Source organism: Hyla sarda, unplaced genomic scaffold (genome assembly GCF_029499605.1).
Source record: "Hyla sarda isolate aHylSar1 unplaced genomic scaffold, aHylSar1.hap1 scaffold_1340, whole genome shotgun sequence".
NCBI classification, from domain to species: Eukaryota; Metazoa; Chordata; class Amphibia; order Anura; family Hylidae; genus Hyla; species Hyla sarda.
The window spans coordinates 41,498-67,297 of NW_026607966.1; the positions used below are offsets into that span (position 1 = coordinate 41,498).

General features: G+C 46.3%; 12 non-coding genes across 12 annotated transcripts; all 12 read left to right on the forward strand.

The window, feature by feature from the left end:
• Window positions 1–551: 551 nt before the first annotated feature.
• On the forward strand, window positions 552–742 carry LOC130305869 (U2 spliceosomal RNA). Its single transcript, XR_008855292.1, has one exon. It is a non-coding gene; the product is annotated as a U2 spliceosomal RNA (small nuclear RNA).
• Window positions 743–2,833: 2,091 nt separating this feature from the next.
• On the forward strand, window positions 2,834–3,024 carry LOC130305870 (U2 spliceosomal RNA). Its single transcript, XR_008855293.1, has one exon. It is a non-coding gene; the product is annotated as a U2 spliceosomal RNA (small nuclear RNA).
• Window positions 3,025–5,118: 2,094 nt separating this feature from the next.
• On the forward strand, window positions 5,119–5,309 carry LOC130305872 (U2 spliceosomal RNA). Its single transcript, XR_008855296.1, has one exon. It is a non-coding gene; the product is annotated as a U2 spliceosomal RNA (small nuclear RNA).
• Window positions 5,310–7,399: 2,090 nt separating this feature from the next.
• On the forward strand, window positions 7,400–7,590 carry LOC130305873 (U2 spliceosomal RNA). The gene has a single exon (XR_008855297.1). It is a non-coding gene; the product is annotated as a U2 spliceosomal RNA (small nuclear RNA).
• A 2,088-nt stretch (window positions 7,591–9,678) lies between these two features.
• On the forward strand, window positions 9,679–9,869 carry LOC130305874 (U2 spliceosomal RNA). The gene has a single exon (XR_008855298.1). It is a non-coding gene; the product is annotated as a U2 spliceosomal RNA (small nuclear RNA).
• Window positions 9,870–11,945: 2,076 nt separating this feature from the next.
• LOC130305875 (U2 spliceosomal RNA) lies at window positions 11,946–12,136 on the forward strand. Its single transcript, XR_008855299.1, has one exon. It is a non-coding gene; the product is annotated as a U2 spliceosomal RNA (small nuclear RNA).
• A 2,088-nt stretch (window positions 12,137–14,224) lies between these two features.
• Window positions 14,225–14,415, forward strand: LOC130305876 (U2 spliceosomal RNA). The gene has a single exon (XR_008855300.1). It is a non-coding gene; the product is annotated as a U2 spliceosomal RNA (small nuclear RNA).
• A 2,088-nt stretch (window positions 14,416–16,503) lies between these two features.
• On the forward strand, window positions 16,504–16,694 carry LOC130305877 (U2 spliceosomal RNA). Its single transcript, XR_008855301.1, has one exon. It is a non-coding gene; the product is annotated as a U2 spliceosomal RNA (small nuclear RNA).
• A 2,090-nt stretch (window positions 16,695–18,784) lies between these two features.
• On the forward strand, window positions 18,785–18,975 carry LOC130305879 (U2 spliceosomal RNA). The gene has a single exon (XR_008855302.1). It is a non-coding gene; the product is annotated as a U2 spliceosomal RNA (small nuclear RNA).
• Window positions 18,976–21,063: 2,088 nt separating this feature from the next.
• On the forward strand, window positions 21,064–21,254 carry LOC130305880 (U2 spliceosomal RNA). Its single transcript, XR_008855303.1, has one exon. It is a non-coding gene; the product is annotated as a U2 spliceosomal RNA (small nuclear RNA).
• A 2,076-nt stretch (window positions 21,255–23,330) lies between these two features.
• LOC130305881 (U2 spliceosomal RNA) lies at window positions 23,331–23,521 on the forward strand. Its single transcript, XR_008855304.1, has one exon. It is a non-coding gene; the product is annotated as a U2 spliceosomal RNA (small nuclear RNA).
• A 2,088-nt stretch (window positions 23,522–25,609) lies between these two features.
• LOC130305882 (U2 spliceosomal RNA) lies at window positions 25,610–25,800 on the forward strand. Its single transcript, XR_008855305.1, has one exon. It is a non-coding gene; the product is annotated as a U2 spliceosomal RNA (small nuclear RNA).

Below are 25,800 nucleotides of genomic sequence, written 5' to 3' on the forward strand. Positions count from 1 at the left end.
CCAAAGGGATTTGTGATGTCACCTAGAACCTTCACAGCAGCGACAGCTTTATGAGGAGCATCAGCACTGCTCTGCCTGAGCAGAACCATCACCGCCATAGGTTGTCAAATAACCCGGATTTAACCCACACAGGTAAGTCCAATGGGGTGCAGGCATGTCCTCTATGCTTACAGCTTCCCGTGGGTGTTGGTTTGATACCGTTTGGGGACAGCCAAGGAGGCATCTGCAGGCAACAAAGGTAGGTGTGTGCTTGTGTGTGTGTTTCCTATGCAGATCCTAAGCCCAGTGTCACATGCAAGTAGGAGGAGTAAGAAGGGTTCCTGGCAAATCCGGGTTATGGATTGCATTTAAAAAGGCCCCGTGGGAGTGCAATGGGCCCCTGTCTTGCTGCTTAGCAATAATGGTATGGGTTTAGGTTCTGCTGTGTGTACTGGTGGTTGACTGCCCCCCAGCCCAGAGTGTGCATGGAAAATTGTCTGGCAGCCTCCCTGACAGCAAGCAGTGATAGTGCCCATGAAGGGGACCTTGTTGGGCCCGCCCCTTTCACGGTTATCGCTTCTCGGCCTTTTGGCTAAGATCAAGTGTAGTATCTGTTCTTATCAGTTTAATATCTGATACGTCCCCTATCTGGGGACCATATATTAAATGGATTTTTGAGAACGGGGGCCGATTTCGAAGCTTGCTTCCGTCGCCCTATGCATTGACCCGATATGGCAGTATCTTCGGGTACAGTGCACCACCCCCTTACAGGGTTAAAAAGAAAGATTCCTACTTTCATTGCTACCTGCTTGCTGGCTAGCCAGCTAGCCAGCCCTGTGGGCCTTGCTGCTGCTGCAGCCAAAAAACAAAAGGTGGTGCTGCTGCTGCTTCTGCTGCTTCTGCTTCTGCTTGTGTCTGGCCCCTGTTGGAGCGTCCAGGCACAGGACTTCTGCTGCTGCTGACTAAATGGCCTCCTTAATTGGATCATTTGAGTAGCCAGCACACCTGTGCAGGTAGGGCATGACATGATAGGCAGCTGCCTTGATAGCGGGTGGGTGCTGAATGTTCCTAATTGACAAAATAAGATTAATGCTTATGAAGAAATATAAAATCTCATCCCTTCCCCAATATCGCGCCACACCCCTACCCCTTAATTCCCTGGTTGAACGTGATGGACATATGTCTTTTTTCGACCGTACTAACTATGTAACTATGTAACATAACATGGGGGGGGGGGGGTCTCCTGGCTGTTCACACAGGTGTGTCATTGCTGTACATTGACCATGCATTGCTTCTGTGGTATTGCAAAGGCAAAGACAAATGCTTCCAGCCATCCATTGCACTAATGGATTGGTCATCAGCTGGCTGTCTATGTCCCGCATCAATATAGACCAAAGTACAGAGGGTTAGGCTATGCTATTGTGCACCTACCTGATGCATCAGAAGGTGCGAGGCCCTTGCTAAATTCTGTGCACAGACTTTGAGATCTATGCTTTAGACTGTATCTAAACCTGCTCCAACATGGACTGACATTCTGGCCTACTTTCAGCCGATGCGACTTGTCTGTCGCTGAACAGTCGCTTTTTATGTATTCAGCACCTATGTATAATGTTGTAAAAATGCTCTAGAAGCTAAAGTCGCAGAAATGTCACACATATTTGGCCTGCAACTTTCTGTGCGACAAATTCAGACAGGAAAAATCAGTATAAATCCTTAGAAAATTATCCCCCAGTGTCTCCATCTGCTGGCGGTATTGAATAAGCATTGCTGCACTGATGGGGTATGCATTAGACGAAAAAAAAGAAGAAAAAGAAGAATAATACGCCCAGAAAAGAGGCGAAAAGGAGAAAAACGTAAAAAAACGTGAAAAAAAAGTAAGAGGAAGAGAAGGGAAAAAAAGGTGGAAATGGGTTTAAAAGTGATTTCGGCGGAGAATATATATATATATATATATATATATATATATATATATATATATATATGCGCACACACACATATAGATATAAACGTATTCTCCGTTGAGATATTGCAGCCGCTGCTGTGTCCAGGCCCAGGAGCCTTAGCACTGTGCTGTGATGTCACTCAATACCACTGACATCACTAGGTGTAAACAACATCTCTCCTTTGCTGTGTATGTGACTATGGAGCTGTTTGGTGATGTCGTCTATTACGGCCTTCATAGAAGCAACAGGAGATTGTTGCATCCATCTTGAACCCTCAGAACTACAGTGCTATGATGTCACTCACTTCCACAGGCCTTGCAGAGTGTAAACAACAACAACCCAGCTTTGTTGTGTATGTAACCAAAGGGATTTGTGATGTCACCTAGAACCTTCACAGCAGCGACAGCTTTATGAGGAGCATCAGCACTGCTCTGCCTGAGCAGAACCATCACCGCCATAGGTTGTCAAATAACCCGGATTTAACCCACACAGGTAAGTCCAATGGGGTGCAGGCATGTCCTCTATGCTTACAGCTTCCCGTGGGTGTTGGTTTGATACCGTTTGGGGACAGCCAAGGAGGCATCTGCAGGCAACAAAGGTAGGTGTGTGCTTGTGTGTGTGTTTCCTATGCAGATCCTAAGCCCAGTGTCACATGCAAGTAGGAGGAGTAAGAAGGGTTCCTGGCAAATCCGGGTTATGGATTGCATTTAAAAAGGCCCCGTGGGAGTGCAATGGGCCCCTGTCTTGCTGCTTAGCAATAATGGTATGGGTTTAGGTTCTGCTGTGTGTACTGGTGGTTGACTGCCCCCCAGCCCAGAGTGTGCATGGAAAATTGTCTGGCAGCCTCCCTGACAGCAAGCAGTGATAGTGCCCATGAAGGGGACCTTGTTGGGCCCGCCCCTTTCACGGTTATCGCTTCTCGGCCTTTTGGCTAAGATCAAGTGTAGTATCTGTTCTTATCAGTTTAATATCTGATACGTCCCCTATCTGGGGACCATATATTAAATGGATTTTTGAGAACGGGGGCCGATTTCGAAGCTTGCTTCCGTCGCCCTATGCATTGACCCGATATGGCAGTATCTTCGGGTACAGTGCACCACCCCCTTACAGGGTTAAAAAGAAAGATTCCTACTTTCATTGCTACCTGCTTGCTGGCTAGCCAGCTAGCCAGCCCTGTGGGCCTTGCTGCTGCTGCAGCCAAAAAACAAAAGGTGGTGCTGCTGCTGCTTCTGCTGCTTCTGCTTCTGCTTGTGTCTGGCCCCTGTTGGAGCGTCCAGGCACAGGACTTCTGCTGCTGCTGACTAAATGGCCTCCTTAATTGGATCATTTGAGTAGCCAGCACACCTGTGCAGGTAGGGCATGACATGATAGGCAGCTGCCTTGATAGCGGGTGGGTGCTGAATGTTCCTAATTGACAAAATAAGATTAATGCTTATGAAGAAATATAAAATCTCATCCCTTCCCCAATATCGCGCCACACCCCTACCCCTTAATTCCCTGGTTGAACGTGATGGACATATGTCTTTTTTCGACCGTACTAACTATGTAACTATGTAACATAACATGGGGGGGGGGGGGGGTCTCCTGGCTGTTCACACAGGTGTGTCATTGCTGTACATTGACCATGCATTGCTTCTGTGGTATTGCAAAGGCAAAGACAAATGCTTCCAGCCATCCATTGCACTAATGGATTGGTCATCAGCTGGCTGTCTATGTCCCGCATCAATATAGACCAAAGTACAGAGGGTTAGGCTATGCTATTGTGCACCTACCTGATGCATCAGAAGGTGCGAGGCCCTTGCTAAATTCTGTGCACAGACTTTGAGATCTATGCTTTAGACTGTATCTAAACCTGCTCCAACATGGACTGACATTCTGGCCTACTTTCAGCCGATGCGACTTGTCTGTCACTGAACAGTCGCTTTTTATGTATTCAGCACCTATGTATAATGTTGTAAAAATGCTCTAGAAGCTAAAGTCGCAGAAATGTCACACATATTTGGCCTGCAACTTTCTGTGCGACAAATTCAGACAGGAAAAATCAGTATAAATCCTTAGAAAATTATCCCCCAGTGTCTCCATCTGCTGGCGGTATTGAATAAGCATTGCTGCACTGATGGGGTATGCATTAGACGAAAAAAAAGAAGAAAAAGAAGAATAATACGCCCAGAAAAGAGGCGAAAAGGAGAAAAACGTAAAAAAACGTGAAAAAAAAGTAAGAGGAAGAGAAGGGAAAAAAAGGTGGAAATGGGTTTAAAAGTGATTTCGGCGGAGAAATATATATATATATATATATATATATATATATATATATATATATATATGCGCACACACACATATAGATATAAACGTATTCTCCGTTGAGATATTGCAGCCGCTGCTGTGTCCAGGCCCAGGAGCCTTAGCACTGTGCTGTGATGTCACTCAATACCACTGACATCACTAGGTGTAAACAACATCTCTCCTTTGCTGTGTATGTGACTATGGAGCTGTTTGGTGATGTCGTCTATTACGGCCTTCATAGAAGCAACAGGAGATTGTTGCATCCATCTTGAACCCTCAGAACTACAGTGCTATGATGTCACTCACTTCCACAGGCCTTGCAGAGTGTAAACAACAACAACCCAGCTTTGTTGTGTATGTAACCAAAGGGATTTGTGATGTCACCTAGAACCTTCACAGCAGCGACAGCTTTATGAGGAGCATCAGCACTGCTCTGCCTGAGCAGAACCATCACCGCCATAGGTTGTCAAATAACCCGGATTTAACCCACACAGGTAAGTCCAATGGGGTGCAGGCATGTCCTCTATGCTTACAGCTTCCCGTGGGTGTTGGTTTGATACCGTTTGGGGACAGCCAAGGAGGCATCTGCAGGCAACAAAGGTAGGTGTGTGCTTGTGTGTGTGTTTCCTATGCAGATCCTAAGCCCAGTGTCACATGCAAGTAGGAGGAGTAAGAAGGGTTCCTGGCAAATCCGGGTTATGGATTGCATTTAAAAAGGCCCCGTGGGAGTGCAATGGGCCCCTGTCTTGCTGCTTAGCAATAATGGTATGGGTTTAGGTTCTGCTGTGTGTACTGGTGGTTGACTGCCCCCCAGCCCAGAGTGTGCATGGAAAATTGTCTGGCAGCCTCCCTGACAGCAAGCAGTGATAGTGCCCATGAAGGGGACCTTGTTGGGCCCGCCCCTTTCACGGTTATCGCTTCTCGGCCTTTTGGCTAAGATCAAGTGTAGTATCTGTTCTTATCAGTTTAATATCTGATACGTCCCCTATCTGGGGACCATATATTAAATGGATTTTTGAGAACGGGGGCCGATTTCGAAGCTTGCTTCCGTCGCCCTATGCATTGACCCGATATGGCAGTATCTTCGGGTACAGTGCACCACCCCCTTACAGGGTTAAAAAGAAAGATTCCTACTTTCATTGCTACCTGCTTGCTGGCTAGCCAGCTAGCCAGCCCTGTGGGCCTTGCTGCTGCTGCAGCCAAAAAACAAAAGGTGGTGCTGCTGCTGCTTCTGCTGCTTCTGCTTCTGCTTGTGTCTGGCCCCTGTTGGAGCGTCCAGGCACAGGACTTCTGCTGCTGCTGACTAAATGGCCTCCTTAATTGGATCATTTGAGTAGCCAGCACACCTGTGCAGGTAGGGCATGACATGATAGGCAGCTGCCTTGATAGCGGGTGGGTGCTGAATGTTCCTAATTGACAAAATAAGATTAATGCTTATGAAGAAATATAAAATCTCATCCCTTCCCCAATATCGCGCCACACCCCTACCCCTTAATTCCCTGGTTGAACGTGATGGACATATGTCTTTTTTCGACCGTACTAACTATGTAACTATGTAACATAACATGGGGGGGGGGGGGTCTCCTGGCTGTTCACACAGGTGTGTCATTGCTGTACATTGACCATGCATTGCTTCTGTGGTATTGCAAAGGCAAAGACAAATGCTTCCAGCCATCCATTGCACTAATGGATTGGTCATCAGCTGGCTGTCTATGTCCCGCATCAATATAGACCAAAGTACAGAGGGTTAGGCTATGCTATTGTGCACCTACCTGATGCATCAGAAGGTGCGAGGCCCTTGCTAAATTCTGTGCACAGACTTTGAGATCTATGCTTTAGACTGTATCTAAACCTGCTCCAACATGGACTGACATTCTGGCCTACTTTCAGCCGATGCGACTTGTCTGTCGCTGAACAGTCGCTTTTTATGTATTCAGCACCTATGTATAATGTTGTAAAAATGCTCTAGAAGCTAAAGTCGCAGAAATGTCACACATATTTGGCCTGCAACTTTCTGTGCGACAAATTCAGACAGGAAAAATCAGTATAAATCCTTAGAAAATTATCCCCCAGTGTCTCCATCTGCTGGCGGTATTGAATAAGCATTGCTGCACTGATGGGGTATGCATTAGACGAAAAAAAAGAAGAAAAAGAAGAATAATACGCCCAGAAAAGAGGCGAAAAGGAGAAAAACGTAAAAAAACGTGAAAAAAAAGTAAGAGGAAGAGAAGGGAAAAAAAGGTGGAAATGGGTTTAAAAGTGATTTCGGCGGAGAAATATATATATATATATATATATATATATATATATATATATATATATGCGCACACACACATATAGATATAAACGTATTCTCCGTTGAGATATTGCAGCCGCTGCTGTGTCCAGGCCCAGGAGCCTTAGCACTGTGCTGTGATGTCACTCAATACCACTGACATCACTAGGTGTAAACAACATCTCTCCTTTGCTGTGTATGTGACTATGGAGCTGTTTGGTGATGTCGTCTATTACGGCCTTCATAGAAGCAACAGGAGATTGTTGCATCCATCTTGAACCCTCAGAACTACAGTGCTATGATGTCACTCACTTCCACAGGCCTTGCAGAGTGTAAACAACAACAACCCAGCTTTGTTGTGTATGTAACCAAAGGGATTTGTGATGTCACCTAGAACCTTCACAGCAGCGACAGCTTTATGAGGAGCATCAGCACTGCTCTGCCTGAGCAGAACCATCACCGCCATAGGTTGTCAAATAACCCGGATTTAACCCACACAGGTAAGTCCAATGGGGTGCAGGCATGTCCTCTATGCTTACAGCTTCCCGTGGGTGTTGGTTTGATACCGTTTGGGGACAGCCAAGGAGGCATCTGCAGGCAACAAAGGTAGGTGTGTGCTTGTGTGTGTGTTTCCTATGCAGATCCTAAGCCCAGTGTCACATGCAAGTAGGAGGAGTAAGAAGGGTTCCTGGCAAATCCGGGTTATGGATTGCATTTAAAAAGGCCCCGTGGGAGTGCAATGGGCCCCTGTCTTGCTGCTTAGCAATAATGGTATGGGTTTAGGTTCTGCTGTGTGTACTGGTGGTTGACTGCCCCCCAGCCCAGAGTGTGCATGGAAAATTGTCTGGCAGCCTCCCTGACAGCAAGCAGTGATAGTGCCCATGAAGGGGACCTTGTTGGGCCCGCCCCTTTCACGGTTATCGCTTCTCGGCCTTTTGGCTAAGATCAAGTGTAGTATCTGTTCTTATCAGTTTAATATCTGATACGTCCCCTATCTGGGGACCATATATTAAATGGATTTTTGAGAACGGGGGCCGATTTCGAAGCTTGCTTCCGTCGCCCTATGCATTGACCCGATATGGCAGTATCTTCGGGTACAGTGCACCACCCCCTTACAGGGTTAAAAAGAAAGATTCCTACTTTCATTGCTACCTGCTTGCTGGCTAGCCAGCTAGCCAGCCCTGTGGGCCTTGCTGCTGCTGCAGCCAAAAAACAAAAGGTGGTGCTGCTGCTGCTTCTGCTGCTTCTGCTTCTGCTTGTGTCTGGCCCCTGTTGGAGCGTCCAGGCACAGGACTTCTGCTGCTGCTGACTAAATGGCCTCCTTAATTGGATCATTTGAGTAGCCAGCACACCTGTGCAGGTAGGGCATGACATGATAGGCAGCTGCCTTGATAGCGGGTGGGTGCTGAATGTTCCTAATTGACAAAATAAGATTAATGCTTATGAAGAAATATAAAATCTCATCCCTTCCCCAATATCGCGCCACACCCCTACCCCTTAATTCCCTGGTTGAACGTGATGGACATATGTCTTTTTTCGACCGTACTAACTATGTAACTATGTAACATAACATGGGGGGGGGGGGGTCTCCTGGCTGTTCACACAGGTGTGTCATTGCTGTACATTGACCATGCATTGCTTCTGTGGTATTGCAAAGGCAAAGACAAATGCTTCCAGCCATCCATTGCACTAATGGATTGGTCATCAGCTGGCTGTCTATGTCCCGCATCAATATAGACCAAAGTACAGAGGGTTAGGCTATGCTATTGTGCACCTACCTGATGCATCAGAAGGTGCGAGGCCCTTGCTAAATTCTGTGCACAGACTTTGAGATCTATGCTTTAGACTGTATCTAAACCTGCTCCAACATGGACTGACATTCTGGCCTACTTTCAGCCGATGCGACTTGTCTGTCGCTGAACAGTCGCTTTTTATGTATTCAGCACCTATGTATAATGTTGTAAAAATGCTCTAGAAGCTAAAGTCGCAGAAATGTCACACATATTTGGCCTGCAACTTTCTGTGCGACAAATTCAGACAGGAAAAATCAGTATAAATCCTTAGAAAATTATCCCCCAGTGTCTCCATCTGCTGGCGGTATTGAATAAGCATTGCTGCACTGATGGGGTATGCATTAGACGAAAAAAAAGAAGAAAAAGAAGAATAATACGCCCAGAAAAGAGGCGAAAAGGAGAAAAACGTAAAAAAACGTGAAAAAAAAGTAAGAGGAAGAGAAGGGAAAAAAAGGTGGAAATGGGTTTAAAAGTGATTTCGGCGGAGAAATATATATATATATATATATATATATATATATATATATATATATGCGCACACACACATATAGATATAAACGTATTCTCCGTTGAGATATTGCAGCCGCTGCTGTGTCCAGGCCCAGGAGCCTTAGCACTGTGCTGTGATGTCACTCAATACCACTGACATCACTAGGTGTAAACAACATCTCTCCTTTGCTGTGTATGTGACTATGGAGCTGTTTGGTGATGTCGTCTATTACGGCCTTCATAGAAGCAACAGGAGATTGTTGCATCCATCTTGAACCCTCAGAACTACAGTGCTATGATGTCACTCACTTCCACAGGCCTTGCAGAGTGTAAACAACAACAACCCAGCTTTGTTGTGTATGTAACCAAAGGGATTTGTGATGTCACCTAGAACCTTCACAGCAGCGACAGCTTTATGAGGAGCATCAGCACTGCTCTGCCTGAGCAGAACCATCACCGCCATAGGTTGTCAAATAACCCGGATTTAACCCACACAGGTAAGTCCAATGGGGTGCAGGCATGTCCTCTATGCTTACAGCTTCCCGTGGGTGTTGGTTTGATACCGTTTGGGGACAGCCAAGGAGGCATCTGCAGGCAACAAAGGTAGGTGTGTGCTTGTGTGTGTGTTTCCTATGCAGATCCTAAGCCCAGTGTCACATGCAAGTAGGAGGAGTAAGAAGGGTTCCTGGCAAATCCGGGTTATGGATTGCATTTAAAAAGGCCCCGTGGGAGTGCAATGGGCCCCTGTCTTGCTGCTTAGCAATAATGGTATGGGTTTAGGTTCTGCTGTGTGTACTGGTGGTTGACTGCCCCCCAGCCCAGAGTGTGCATGGAAAATTGTCTGGCAGCCTCCCTGACAGCAAGCAGTGATAGTGCCCATGAAGGGGACCTTGTTGGGCCCGCCCCTTTCACGGTTATCGCTTCTCGGCCTTTTGGCTAAGATCAAGTGTAGTATCTGTTCTTATCAGTTTAATATCTGATACGTCCCCTATCTGGGGACCATATATTAAATGGATTTTTGAGAACGGGGGCCGATTTCGAAGCTTGCTTCCGTCGCCCTATGCATTGACCCGATATGGCAGTATCTTCGGGTACAGTGCACCACCCCCTTACAGGGTTAAAAAGAAAGATTCCTACTTTCATTGCTACCTGCTTGCTGGCTAGCCAGCTAGCCAGCCCTGTGGGCCTTGCTGCTGCTGCAGCCAAAAAACAAAAGGTGGTGCTGCTGCTGCTTCTGCTGCTTCTGCTTCTGCTTGTGTCTGGCCCCTGTTGGAGCGTCCAGGCACAGGACTTCTGCTGCTGCTGACTAAATGGCCTCCTTAATTGGATCATTTGAGTAGCCAGCACACCTGTGCAGGTAGGGCATGACATGATAGGCAGCTGCCTTGATAGCGGGTGGGTGCTGAATGTTCCTAATTGACAAAATAAGATTAATGCTTATGAAGAAATATAAAATCTCATCCCTTCCCCAATATCGCGCCACACCCCTACCCCTTAATTCCCTGGTTGAACGTGATGGACATATGTCTTTTTTCGACCGTACTAACTATGTAACTATGTAACATAACATGGGGGGGGGGGGGTCTCCTGGCTGTTCACACAGGTGTGTCATTGCTGTACATTGACCATGCATTGCTTCTGTGGTATTGCAAAGGCAAAGACAAATGCTTCCAGCCATCCATTGCACTAATGGATTGGTCATCAGCTGGCTGTCTATGTCCCGCATCAATATAGACCAAAGTACAGAGGGTTAGGCTATGCTATTGTGCACCTACCTGATGCATCAGAAGGTGCGAGGCCCTTGCTAAATTCTGTGCACAGACTTTGAGATCTATGCTTTAGACTGTATCTAAACCTGCTCCAACATGGACTGACATTCTGGCCTACTTTCAGCCGATGCGACTTGTCTGTCGCTGAACAGTCGCTTTTTATGTATTCAGCACCTATGTATAATGTTGTAAAAATGCTCTAGAAGCTAAAGTCGCAGAAATGTCACACATATTTGGCCTGCAACTTTCTGTGCGACAAATTCAGACAGGAAAAATCAGTATAAATCCTTAGAAAATTATCCCCCAGTGTCTCCATCTGCTGGCGGTATTGAATAAGCATTGCTGCACTGATGGGGTATGCATTAGACGAAAAAAAAGAAGAAAAAGAAGAATAATACGCCCAGAAAAGAGGCGAAAAGGAGAAAAACGTAAAAAAACGTGAAAAAAAAGTAAGAGGAAGAGAAGGGAAAAAAAGGTGGAAATGGGTTTAAAAGTGATTTCGGCGGAGAAATATATATATATATATATATATATATATATATGCGCACACACACATATAGATATAAACGTATTCTCCGTTGAGATATTGCAGCCGCTGCTGTGTCCAGGCCCAGGAGCCTTAGCACTGTGCTGTGATGTCACTCAATACCACTGACATCACTAGGTGTAAACAACATCTCTCCTTTGCTGTGTATGTGACTATGGAGCTGTTTGGTGATGTCGTCTATTACGGCCTTCATAGAAGCAACAGGAGATTGTTGCATCCATCTTGAACCCTCAGAACTACAGTGCTATGATGTCACTCACTTCCACAGGCCTTGCAGAGTGTAAACAACAACAACCCAGCTTTGTTGTGTATGTAACCAAAGGGATTTGTGATGTCACCTAGAACCTTCACAGCAGCGACAGCTTTATGAGGAGCATCAGCACTGCTCTGCCTGAGCAGAACCATCACCGCCATAGGTTGTCAAATAACCCGGATTTAACCCACACAGGTAAGTCCAATGGGGTGCAGGCATGTCCTCTATGCTTACAGCTTCCCGTGGGTGTTGGTTTGATACCGTTTGGGGACAGCCAAGGAGGCATCTGCAGGCAACAAAGGTAGGTGTGTGCTTGTGTGTGTGTTTCCTATGCAGATCCTAAGCCCAGTGTCACATGCAAGTAGGAGGAGTAAGAAGGGTTCCTGGCAAATCCGGGTTATGGATTGCATTTAAAAAGGCCCCGTGGGAGTGCAATGGGCCCCTGTCTTGCTGCTTAGCAATAATGGTATGGGTTTAGGTTCTGCTGTGTGTACTGGTGGTTGACTGCCCCCCAGCCCAGAGTGTGCATGGAAAATTGTCTGGCAGCCTCCCTGACAGCAAGCAGTGATAGTGCCCATGAAGGGGACCTTGTTGGGCCCGCCCCTTTCACGGTTATCGCTTCTCGGCCTTTTGGCTAAGATCAAGTGTAGTATCTGTTCTTATCAGTTTAATATCTGATACGTCCCCTATCTGGGGACCATATATTAAATGGATTTTTGAGAACGGGGGCCGATTTCGAAGCTTGCTTCCGTCGCCCTATGCATTGACCCGATATGGCAGTATCTTCGGGTACAGTGCACCACCCCCTTACAGGGTTAAAAAGAAAGATTCCTACTTTCATTGCTACCTGCTTGCTGGCTAGCCAGCTAGCCAGCCCTGTGGGCCTTGCTGCTGCTGCAGCCAAAAAACAAAAGGTGGTGCTGCTGCTGCTTCTGCTGCTTCTGCTTCTGCTTGTGTCTGGCCCCTGTTGGAGCGTCCAGGCACAGGACTTCTGCTGCTGCTGACTAAATGGCCTCCTTAATTGGATCATTTGAGTAGCCAGCACACCTGTGCAGGTAGGGCATGACATGATAGGCAGCTGCCTTGATAGCGGGTGGGTGCTGAATGTTCCTAATTGACAAAATAAGATTAATGCTTATGAAGAAATATAAAATCTCATCCCTTCCCCAATATCGCGCCACACCCCTACCCCTTAATTCCCTGGTTGAACGTGATGGACATATGTCTTTTTTCGACCGTACTAACTATGTAACTATGTAACATAACATGGGGGGGGGGGGGTCTCCTGGCTGTTCACACAGGTGTGTCATTGCTGTACATTGACCATGCATTGCTTCTGTGGTATTGCAAAGGCAAAGACAAATGCTTCCAGCCATCCATTGCACTAATGGATTGGTCATCAGCTGGCTGTCTATGTCCCGCATCAATATAGACCAAAGTACAGAGGGTTAGGCTATGCTATTGTGCACCTACCTGATGCATCAGAAGGTGCGAGGCCCTTGCTAAATTCTGTGCACAGACTTTGAGATCTATGCTTTAGACTGTATCTAAACCTGCTCCAACATGGACTGACATTCTGGCCTACTTTCAGCCGATGCGACTTGTCTGTCGCTGAACAGTCGCTTTTTATGTATTCAGCACCTATGTATAATGTTGTAAAAATGCTCTAGAAGCTAAAGTCGCAGAAATGTCACACATATTTGGCCTGCAACTTTCTGTGCGACAAATTCAGACAGGAAAAATCAGTATAAATCCTTAGAAAATTATCCCCCAGTGTCTCCATCTGCTGGCGGTATTGAATAAGCATTGCTGCACTGATGGGGTATGCATTAGACGAAAAAAAAGAAGAAAAAGAAGAATAATACGCCCAGAAAAGAGGCGAAAAGGAGAAAAACGTAAAAAAACGTGAAAAAAAAGTAAGAGGAAGAGAAGGGAAAAAAAGGTGGAAATGGGTTTAAAAGTGATTTCGGCGGAGAAATATATATATATATATATATATATATATATATATATATATATATGCGCACACACACATATAGATATAAACGTATTCTCCGTTGAGATATTGCAGCCGCTGCTGTGTCCAGGCCCAGGAGCCTTAGCACTGTGCTGTGATGTCACTCAATACCACTGACATCACTAGGTGTAAACAACATCTCTCCTTTGCTGTGTATGTGACTATGGAGCTGTTTGGTGATGTCGTCTATTACGGCCTTCATAGAAGCAACAGGAGATTGTTGCATCCATCTTGAACCCTCAGAACTACAGTGCTATGATGTCACTCACTTCCACAGGCCTTGCAGAGTGTAAACAACAACAACCCAGCTTTGTTGTGTATGTAACCAAAGGGATTTGTGATGTCACCTAGAACCTTCACAGCAGCGACAGCTTTATGAGGAGCATCAGCACTGCTCTGCCTGAGCAGAACCATCACCGCCATAGGTTGTCAAATAACCCGGATTTAACCCACACAGGTAAGTCCAATGGGGTGCAGGCATGTCCTCTATGCTTACAGCTTCCCGTGGGTGTTGGTTTGATACCGTTTGGGGACAGCCAAGGAGGCATCTGCAGGCAACAAAGGTAGGTGTGTGCTTGTGTGTGTGTTTCCTATGCAGATCCTAAGCCCAGTGTCACATGCAAGTAGGAGGAGTAAGAAGGGTTCCTGGCAAATCCGGGTTATGGATTGCATTTAAAAAGGCCCCGTGGGAGTGCAATGGGCCCCTGTCTTGCTGCTTAGCAATAATGGTATGGGTTTAGGTTCTGCTGTGTGTACTGGTGGTTGACTGCCCCCCAGCCCAGAGTGTGCATGGAAAATTGTCTGGCAGCCTCCCTGACAGCAAGCAGTGATAGTGCCCATGAAGGGGACCTTGTTGGGCCCGCCCCTTTCACGGTTATCGCTTCTCGGCCTTTTGGCTAAGATCAAGTGTAGTATCTGTTCTTATCAGTTTAATATCTGATACGTCCCCTATCTGGGGACCATATATTAAATGGATTTTTGAGAACGGGGGCCGATTTCGAAGCTTGCTTCCGTCGCCCTATGCATTGACCCGATATGGCAGTATCTTCGGGTACAGTGCACCACCCCCTTACAGGGTTAAAAAGAAAGATTCCTACTTTCATTGCTACCTGCTTGCTGGCTAGCCAGCTAGCCAGCCCTGTGGGCCTTGCTGCTGCTGCAGCCAAAAAACAAAAGGTGGTGCTGCTGCTGCTTCTGCTGCTTCTGCTTCTGCTTGTGTCTGGCCCCTGTTGGAGCGTCCAGGCACAGGACTTCTGCTGCTGCTGACTAAATGGCCTCCTTAATTGGATCATTTGAGTAGCCAGCACACCTGTGCAGGTAGGGCATGACATGATAGGCAGCTGCCTTGATAGCGGGTGGGTGCTGAATGTTCCTAATTGACAAAATAAGATTAATGCTTATGAAGAAATATAAAATCTCATCCCTTCCCCAATATCGCGCCACACCCCTACCCCTTAATTCCCTGGTTGAACGTGATGGACATATGTCTTTTTTCGACCGTACTAACTATGTAACTATGTAACATAACATGGGGGGGGGGGGGTCTCCTGGCTGTTCACACAGGTGTGTCATTGCTGTACATTGACCATGCATTGCTTCTGTGGTATTGCAAAGGCAAAGACAAATGCTTCCAGCCATCCATTGCACTAATGGATTGGTCATCAGCTGGCTGTCTATGTCCCGCATCAATATAGACCAAAGTACAGAGGGTTAGGCTATGCTATTGTGCACCTACCTGATGCATCAGAAGGTGCGAGGCCCTTGCTAAATTCTGTGCACAGACTTTGAGATCTATGCTTTAGACTGTATCTAAACCTGCTCCAACATGGACTGACATTCTGGCCTACTTTCAGCCGATGCGACTTGTCTGTCGCTGAACAGTCGCTTTTTATGTATTCAGCACCTATGTATAATGTTGTAAAAATGCTCTAGAAGCTAAAGTCGCAGAAATGTCACACATATTTGGCCTGCAACTTTCTGTGCGACAAATTCAGACAGGAAAAATCAGTATAAATCCTTAGAAAATTATCCCCCAGTGTCTCCATCTGCTGGCGGTATTGAATAAGCATTGCTGCACTGATGGGGTATGCATTAGACGAAAAAAAAGAAGAAAAAGAAGAATAATACGCCCAGAAAAGAGGCGAAAAGGAGAAAAACGTAAAAAAACGTGAAAAAAAAGTAAGAGGAAGAGAAGGGAAAAAAAGGTGGAAATGGGTTTAAAAGTGATTTCGGCGGAGAAATATATATATATATATATATATATATATATATATATATATATATGCGCACACACACATATAGATATAAACGTATTCTCCGTTGAGATATTGCAGCCGCTGCTGTGTCCAGGCCCAGGAGCCTTAGCACTGTGCTGTGATGTCACTCAATACCACTGACATCACTAGGTGTAAACAACATCTCTCCTTTGCTGTGTATGTGACTATGGAGCTGTTTGGTGATGTCGTCTATTACGGCCTTCATAGAAGCAACAGGAGATTGTTGCATCCATCTTGAACCCTCAGAACTACAGTGCTATGATGTCACTCACTTCCACAGGCCTTGCAGAGTGTAAACAACAACAACCCAGCTTTGTTGTGTATGTAACCAAAGGGATTTGTGATGTCACCTAGAACCTTCACAGCAGCGACAGCTTTATGAGGAGCATCAGCACTGCTCTGCCTGAGCAGAACCATCACCGCCATAGGTTGTCAAATAACCCGGATTTAACCCACACAGGTAAGTCCAATGGGGTGCAGGCATGTCCTCTATGCTTACAGCTTCCCGTGGGTGTTGGTTTGATACCGTTTGGGGACAGCCAAGGAGGCATCTGCAGGCAACAAAGGTAGGTGTGTGCTTGTGTGTGTGTTTCCTATGCAGATCCTAAGCCCAGTGTCACATGCAAGTAGGAGGAGTAAGAAGGGTTCCTGGCAAATCCGGGTTATGGATTGCATTTAAAAAGGCCCCGTGGGAGTGCAATGGGCCCCTGTCTTGCTGCTTAGCAATAATGGTATGGGTTTAGGTTCTGCTGTGTGTACTGGTGGTTGACTGCCCCCCAGCCCAGAGTGTGCATGGAAAATTGTCTGGCAGCCTCCCTGACAGCAAGCAGTGATAGTGCCCATGAAGGGGACCTTGTTGGGCCCGCCCCTTTCACGGTTATCGCTTCTCGGCCTTTTGGCTAAGATCAAGTGTAGTATCTGTTCTTATCAGTTTAATATCTGATACGTCCCCTATCTGGGGACCATATATTAAATGGATTTTTGAGAACGGGGGCCGATTTCGAAGCTTGCTTCCGTCGCCCTATGCATTGACCCGATATGGCAGTATCTTCGGGTACAGTGCACCACCCCCTTACAGGGTTAAAAAGAAAGATTCCTACTTTCATTGCTACCTGCTTGCTGGCTAGCCAGCTAGCCAGCCCTGTGGGCCTTGCTGCTGCTGCAGCCAAAAAACAAAAGGTGGTGCTGCTGCTGCTTCTGCTGCTTCTGCTTCTGCTTGTGTCTGGCCCCTGTTGGAGCGTCCAGGCACAGGACTTCTGCTGCTGCTGACTAAATGGCCTCCTTAATTGGATCATTTGAGTAGCCAGCACACCTGTGCAGGTAGGGCATGACATGATAGGCAGCTGCCTTGATAGCGGGTGGGTGCTGAATGTTCCTAATTGACAAAATAAGATTAATGCTTATGAAGAAATATAAAATCTCATCCCTTCCCCAATATCGCGCCACACCCCTACCCCTTAATTCCCTGGTTGAACGTGATGGACATATGTCTTTTTTCGACCGTACTAACTATGTAACTATGTAACATAACATGGGGGGGGGGGGGTCTCCTGGCTGTTCACACAGGTGTGTCATTGCTGTACATTGACCATGCATTGCTTCTGTGGTATTGCAAAGGCAAAGACAAATGCTTCCAGCCATCCATTGCACTAATGGATTGGTCATCAGCTGGCTGTCTATGTCCCGCATCAATATAGACCAAAGTACAGAGGGTTAGGCTATGCTATTGTGCACCTACCTGATGCATCAGAAGGTGCGAGGCCCTTGCTAAATTCTGTGCACAGACTTTGAGATCTATGCTTTAGACTGTATCTAAACCTGCTCCAACATGGACTGACATTCTGGCCTACTTTCAGCCGATGCGACTTGTCTGTCGCTGAACAGTCGCTTTTTATGTATTCAGCACCTATGTATAATGTTGTAAAAATGCTCTAGAAGCTAAAGTCGCAGAAATGTCACACATATTTGGCCTGCAACTTTCTGTGCGACAAATTCAGACAGGAAAAATCAGTATAAATCCTTAGAAAATTATCCCCCAGTGTCTCCATCTGCTGGCGGTATTGAATAAGCATTGCTGCACTGATGGGGTATGCATTAGACGAAAAAAAAGAAGAAAAAGAAGAATAATACGCCCAGAAAAGAGGCGAAAAGGAGAAAAACGTAAAAAAACGTGAAAAAAAAGTAAGAGGAAGAGAAGGGAAAAAAAGGTGGAAATGGGTTTAAAAGTGATTTCGGCGGAGAAATATATATATATATATATATATATATATATATATATATATATATATGCGCACACACACATATAGATATAAACGTATTCTCCGTTGAGATATTGCAGCCGCTGCTGTGTCCAGGCCCAGGAGCCTTAGCACTGTGCTGTGATGTCACTCAATACCACTGACATCACTAGGTGTAAACAACATCTCTCCTTTGCTGTGTATGTGACTATGGAGCTGTTTGGTGATGTCGTCTATTACGGCCTTCATAGAAGCAACAGGAGATTGTTGCATCCATCTTGAACCCTCAGAACTACAGTGCTATGATGTCACTCACTTCCACAGGCCTTGCAGAGTGTAAACAACAACAACCCAGCTTTGTTGTGTATGTAACCAAAGGGATTTGTGATGTCACCTAGAACCTTCACAGCAGCGACAGCTTTATGAGGAGCATCAGCACTGCTCTGCCTGAGCAGAACCATCACCGCCATAGGTTGTCAAATAACCCGGATTTAACCCACACAGGTAAGTCCAATGGGGTGCAGGCATGTCCTCTATGCTTACAGCTTCCCGTGGGTGTTGGTTTGATACCGTTTGGGGACAGCCAAGGAGGCATCTGCAGGCAACAAAGGTAGGTGTGTGCTTGTGTGTGTGTTTCCTATGCAGATCCTAAGCCCAGTGTCACATGCAAGTAGGAGGAGTAAGAAGGGTTCCTGGCAAATCCGGGTTATGGATTGCATTTAAAAAGGCCCCGTGGGAGTGCAATGGGCCCCTGTCTTGCTGCTTAGCAATAATGGTATGGGTTTAGGTTCTGCTGTGTGTACTGGTGGTTGACTGCCCCCCAGCCCAGAGTGTGCATGGAAAATTGTCTGGCAGCCTCCCTGACAGCAAGCAGTGATAGTGCCCATGAAGGGGACCTTGTTGGGCCCGCCCCTTTCACGGTTATCGCTTCTCGGCCTTTTGGCTAAGATCAAGTGTAGTATCTGTTCTTATCAGTTTAATATCTGATACGTCCCCTATCTGGGGACCATATATTAAATGGATTTTTGAGAACGGGGGCCGATTTCGAAGCTTGCTTCCGTCGCCCTATGCATTGACCCGATATGGCAGTATCTTCGGGTACAGTGCACCACCCCCTTACAGGGTTAAAAAGAAAGATTCCTACTTTCATTGCTACCTGCTTGCTGGCTAGCCAGCTAGCCAGCCCTGTGGGCCTTGCTGCTGCTGCAGCCAAAAAACAAAAGGTGGTGCTGCTGCTGCTTCTGCTGCTTCTGCTTCTGCTTGTGTCTGGCCCCTGTTGGAGCGTCCAGGCACAGGACTTCTGCTGCTGCTGACTAAATGGCCTCCTTAATTGGATCATTTGAGTAGCCAGCACACCTGTGCAGGTAGGGCATGACATGATAGGCAGCTGCCTTGATAGCGGGTGGGTGCTGAATGTTCCTAATTGACAAAATAAGATTAATGCTTATGAAGAAATATAAAATCTCATCCCTTCCCCAATATCGCGCCACACCCCTACCCCTTAATTCCCTGGTTGAACGTGATGGACATATGTCTTTTTTCGACCGTACTAACTATGTAACTATGTAACATAACATGGGGGGGGGGGGGTCTCCTGGCTGTTCACACAGGTGTGTCATTGCTGTACATTGACCATGCATTGCTTCTGTGGTATTGCAAAGGCAAAGACAAATGCTTCCAGCCATCCATTGCACTAATGGATTGGTCATCAGCTGGCTGTCTATGTCCCGCATCAATATAGACCAAAGTACAGAGGGTTAGGCTATGCTATTGTGCACCTACCTGATGCATCAGAAGGTGCGAGGCCCTTGCTAAATTCTGTGCACAGACTTTGAGATCTATGCTTTAGACTGTATCTAAACCTGCTCCAACATGGACTGACATTCTGGCCTACTTTCAGCCGATGCGACTTGTCTGTCGCTGAACAGTCGCTTTTTATGTATTCAGCACCTATGTATAATGTTGTAAAAATGCTCTAGAAGCTAAAGTCGCAGAAATGTCACACATATTTGGCCTGCAACTTTCTGTGCGACAAATTCAGACAGGAAAAATCAGTATAAATCCTTAGAAAATTATCCCCCAGTGTCTCCATCTGCTGGCGGTATTGAATAAGCATTGCTGCACTGATGGGGTATGCATTAGACGAAAAAAAAGAAGAAAAAGAAGAATAATACGCCCAGAAAAGAGGCGAAAAGGAGAAAAACGTAAAAAAACGTGAAAAAAAAGTAAGAGGAAGAGAAGGGAAAAAAAGGTGGAAATGGGTTTAAAAGTGATTTCGGCGGAGAAATATATATATATATATATATATATATATATATATATATATATATGCGCACACACACATATAGATATAAACGTATTCTCCGTTGAGATATTGCAGCCGCTGCTGTGTCCAGGCCCAGGAGCCTTAGCACTGTGCTGTGATGTCACTCAATACCACTGACATCACTAGGTGTAAACAACATCTCTCCTTTGCTGTGTATGTGACTATGGAGCTGTTTGGTGATGTCGTCTATTACGGCCTTCATAGAAGCAACAGGAGATTGTTGCATCCATCTTGAACCCTCAGAACTACAGTGCTATGATGTCACTCACTTCCACAGGCCTTGCAGAGTGTAAACAACAACAACCCAGCTTTGTTGTGTATGTAACCAAAGGGATTTGTGATGTCACCTAGAACCTTCACAGCAGCGACAGCTTTATGAGGAGCATCAGCACTGCTCTGCCTGAGCAGAACCATCACCGCCATAGGTTGTCAAATAACCCGGATTTAACCCACACAGGTAAGTCCAATGGGGTGCAGGCATGTCCTCTATGCTTACAGCTTCCCGTGGGTGTTGGTTTGATACCGTTTGGGGACAGCCAAGGAGGCATCTGCAGGCAACAAAGGTAGGTGTGTGCTTGTGTGTGTGTTTCCTATGCAGATCCTAAGCCCAGTGTCACATGCAAGTAGGAGGAGTAAGAAGGGTTCCTGGCAAATCCGGGTTATGGATTGCATTTAAAAAGGCCCCGTGGGAGTGCAATGGGCCCCTGTCTTGCTGCTTAGCAATAATGGTATGGGTTTAGGTTCTGCTGTGTGTACTGGTGGTTGACTGCCCCCCAGCCCAGAGTGTGCATGGAAAATTGTCTGGCAGCCTCCCTGACAGCAAGCAGTGATAGTGCCCATGAAGGGGACCTTGTTGGGCCCGCCCCTTTCACGGTTATCGCTTCTCGGCCTTTTGGCTAAGATCAAGTGTAGTATCTGTTCTTATCAGTTTAATATCTGATACGTCCCCTATCTGGGGACCATATATTAAATGGATTTTTGAGAACGGGGGCCGATTTCGAAGCTTGCTTCCGTCGCCCTATGCATTGACCCGATATGGCAGTATCTTCGGGTACAGTGCACCACCCCCTTACAGGGTTAAAAAGAAAGATTCCTACTTTCATTGCTACCTGCTTGCTGGCTAGCCAGCTAGCCAGCCCTGTGGGCCTTGCTGCTGCTGCAGCCAAAAAACAAAAGGTGGTGCTGCTGCTGCTTCTGCTGCTTCTGCTTCTGCTTGTGTCTGGCCCCTGTTGGAGCGTCCAGGCACAGGACTTCTGCTGCTGCTGACTAAATGGCCTCCTTAATTGGATCATTTGAGTAGCCAGCACACCTGTGCAGGTAGGGCATGACATGATAGGCAGCTGCCTTGATAGCGGGTGGGTGCTGAATGTTCCTAATTGACAAAATAAGATTAATGCTTATGAAGAAATATAAAATCTCATCCCTTCCCCAATATCGCGCCACACCCCTACCCCTTAATTCCCTGGTTGAACGTGATGGACATATGTCTTTTTTCGACCGTACTAACTATGTAACTATGTAACATAACATGGGGGGGGGGGGGTCTCCTGGCTGTTCACACAGGTGTGTCATTGCTGTACATTGACCATGCATTGCTTCTGTGGTATTGCAAAGGCAAAGACAAATGCTTCCAGCCATCCATTGCACTAATGGATTGGTCATCAGCTGGCTGTCTATGTCCCGCATCAATATAGACCAAAGTACAGAGGGTTAGGCTATGCTATTGTGCACCTACCTGATGCATCAGAAGGTGCGAGGCCCTTGCTAAATTCTGTGCACAGACTTTGAGATCTATGCTTTAGACTGTATCTAAACCTGCTCCAACATGGACTGACATTCTGGCCTACTTTCAGCCGATGCGACTTGTCTGTCGCTGAACAGTCGCTTTTTATGTATTCAGCACCTATGTATAATGTTGTAAAAATGCTCTAGAAGCTAAAGTCGCAGAAATGTCACACATATTTGGCCTGCAACTTTCTGTGCGACAAATTCAGACAGGAAAAATCAGTATAAATCCTTAGAAAATTATCCCCCAGTGTCTCCATCTGCTGGCGGTATTGAATAAGCATTGCTGCACTGATGGGGTATGCATTAGACGAAAAAAAAGAAGAAAAAGAAGAATAATACGCCCAGAAAAGAGGCGAAAAGGAGAAAAACGTAAAAAAACGTGAAAAAAAAGTAAGAGGAAGAGAAGGGAAAAAAAGGTGGAAATGGGTTTAAAAGTGATTTCGGCGGAGAAATATATATATATATATATATATATATATATATGCGCACACACACATATAGATATAAACGTATTCTCCGTTGAGATATTGCAGCCGCTGCTGTGTCCAGGCCCAGGAGCCTTAGCACTGTGCTGTGATGTCACTCAATACCACTGACATCACTAGGTGTAAACAACATCTCTCCTTTGCTGTGTATGTGACTATGGAGCTGTTTGGTGATGTCGTCTATTACGGCCTTCATAGAAGCAACAGGAGATTGTTGCATCCATCTTGAACCCTCAGAACTACAGTGCTATGATGTCACTCACTTCCACAGGCCTTGCAGAGTGTAAACAACAACAACCCAGCTTTGTTGTGTATGTAACCAAAGGGATTTGTGATGTCACCTAGAACCTTCACAGCAGCGACAGCTTTATGAGGAGCATCAGCACTGCTCTGCCTGAGCAGAACCATCACCGCCATAGGTTGTCAAATAACCCGGATTTAACCCACACAGGTAAGTCCAATGGGGTGCAGGCATGTCCTCTATGCTTACAGCTTCCCGTGGGTGTTGGTTTGATACCGTTTGGGGACAGCCAAGGAGGCATCTGCAGGCAACAAAGGTAGGTGTGTGCTTGTGTGTGTGTTTCCTATGCAGATCCTAAGCCCAGTGTCACATGCAAGTAGGAGGAGTAAGAAGGGTTCCTGGCAAATCCGGGTTATGGATTGCATTTAAAAAGGCCCCGTGGGAGTGCAATGGGCCCCTGTCTTGCTGCTTAGCAATAATGGTATGGGTTTAGGTTCTGCTGTGTGTACTGGTGGTTGACTGCCCCCCAGCCCAGAGTGTGCATGGAAAATTGTCTGGCAGCCTCCCTGACAGCAAGCAGTGATAGTGCCCATGAAGGGGACCTTGTTGGGCCCGCCCCTTTCACGGTTATCGCTTCTCGGCCTTTTGGCTAAGATCAAGTGTAGTATCTGTTCTTATCAGTTTAATATCTGATACGTCCCCTATCTGGGGACCATATATTAAATGGATTTTTGAGAACGGGGGCCGATTTCGAAGCTTGCTTCCGTCGCCCTATGCATTGACCCGATATGGCAGTATCTTCGGGTACAGTGCACCACCCCCTTACAGGGTTAAAAAGAAAGATTCCTACTTTCATTGCTACCTGCTTGCTGGCTAGCCAGCTAGCCAGCCCTGTGGGCCTTGCTGCTGCTGCAGCCAAAAAACAAAAGGTGGTGCTGCTGCTGCTTCTGCTGCTTCTGCTTCTGCTTGTGTCTGGCCCCTGTTGGAGCGTCCAGGCACAGGACTTCTGCTGCTGCTGACTAAATGGCCTCCTTAATTGGATCATTTGAGTAGCCAGCACACCTGTGCAGGTAGGGCATGACATGATAGGCAGCTGCCTTGATAGCGGGTGGGTGCTGAATGTTCCTAATTGACAAAATAAGATTAATGCTTATGAAGAAATATAAAATCTCATCCCTTCCCCAATATCGCGCCACACCCCTACCCCTTAATTCCCTGGTTGAACGTGATGGACATATGTCTTTTTTCGACCGTACTAACTATGTAACTATGTAACATAACATGGGGGGGGGGGGGTCTCCTGGCTGTTCACACAGGTGTGTCATTGCTGTACATTGACCATGCATTGCTTCTGTGGTATTGCAAAGGCAAAGACAAATGCTTCCAGCCATCCATTGCACTAATGGATTGGTCATCAGCTGGCTGTCTATGTCCCGCATCAATATAGACCAAAGTACAGAGGGTTAGGCTATGCTATTGTGCACCTACCTGATGCATCAGAAGGTGCGAGGCCCTTGCTAAATTCTGTGCACAGACTTTGAGATCTATGCTTTAGACTGTATCTAAACCTGCTCCAACATGGACTGACATTCTGGCCTACTTTCAGCCGATGCGACTTGTCTGTCGCTGAACAGTCGCTTTTTATGTATTCAGCACCTATGTATAATGTTGTAAAAATGCTCTAGAAGCTAAAGTCGCAGAAATGTCACACATATTTGGCCTGCAACTTTCTGTGCGACAAATTCAGACAGGAAAAATCAGTATAAATCCTTAGAAAATTATCCCCCAGTGTCTCCATCTGCTGGCGGTATTGAATAAGCATTGCTGCACTGATGGGGTATGCATTAGACGAAAAAAAAGAAGAAAAAGAAGAATAATACGCCCAGAAAAGAGGCGAAAAGGAGAAAAACGTAAAAAAACGTGAAAAAAAAGTAAGAGGAAGAGAAGGGAAAAAAAGGTGGAAATGGGTTTAAAAGTGATTTCGGCGGAGAAATATATATATATATATATATATATATATATATATATATATATATGCGCACACACACATATAGATATAAACGTATTCTCCGTTGAGATATTGCAGCCGCTGCTGTGTCCAGGCCCAGGAGCCTTAGCACTGTGCTGTGATGTCACTCAATACCACTGACATCACTAGGTGTAAACAACATCTCTCCTTTGCTGTGTATGTGACTATGGAGCTGTTTGGTGATGTCGTCTATTACGGCCTTCATAGAAGCAACAGGAGATTGTTGCATCCATCTTGAACCCTCAGAACTACAGTGCTATGATGTCACTCACTTCCACAGGCCTTGCAGAGTGTAAACAACAACAACCCAGCTTTGTTGTGTATGTAACCAAAGGGATTTGTGATGTCACCTAGAACCTTCACAGCAGCGACAGCTTTATGAGGAGCATCAGCACTGCTCTGCCTGAGCAGAACCATCACCGCCATAGGTTGTCAAATAACCCGGATTTAACCCACACAGGTAAGTCCAATGGGGTGCAGGCATGTCCTCTATGCTTACAGCTTCCCGTGGGTGTTGGTTTGATACCGTTTGGGGACAGCCAAGGAGGCATCTGCAGGCAACAAAGGTAGGTGTGTGCTTGTGTGTGTGTTTCCTATGCAGATCCTAAGCCCAGTGTCACATGCAAGTAGGAGGAGTAAGAAGGGTTCCTGGCAAATCCGGGTTATGGATTGCATTTAAAAAGGCCCCGTGGGAGTGCAATGGGCCCCTGTCTTGCTGCTTAGCAATAATGGTATGGGTTTAGGTTCTGCTGTGTGTACTGGTGGTTGACTGCCCCCCAGCCCAGAGTGTGCATGGAAAATTGTCTGGCAGCCTCCCTGACAGCAAGCAGTGATAGTGCCCATGAAGGGGACCTTGTTGGGCCCGCCCCTTTCACGGTTATCGCTTCTCGGCCTTTTGGCTAAGATCAAGTGTAGTATCTGTTCTTATCAGTTTAATATCTGATACGTCCCCTATCTGGGGACCATATATTAAATGGATTTTTGAGAACGGGGGCCGATTTCGAAGCTTGCTTCCGTCGCCCTATGCATTGACCCGATATGGCAGTATCTTCGGGTACAGTGCACCACCC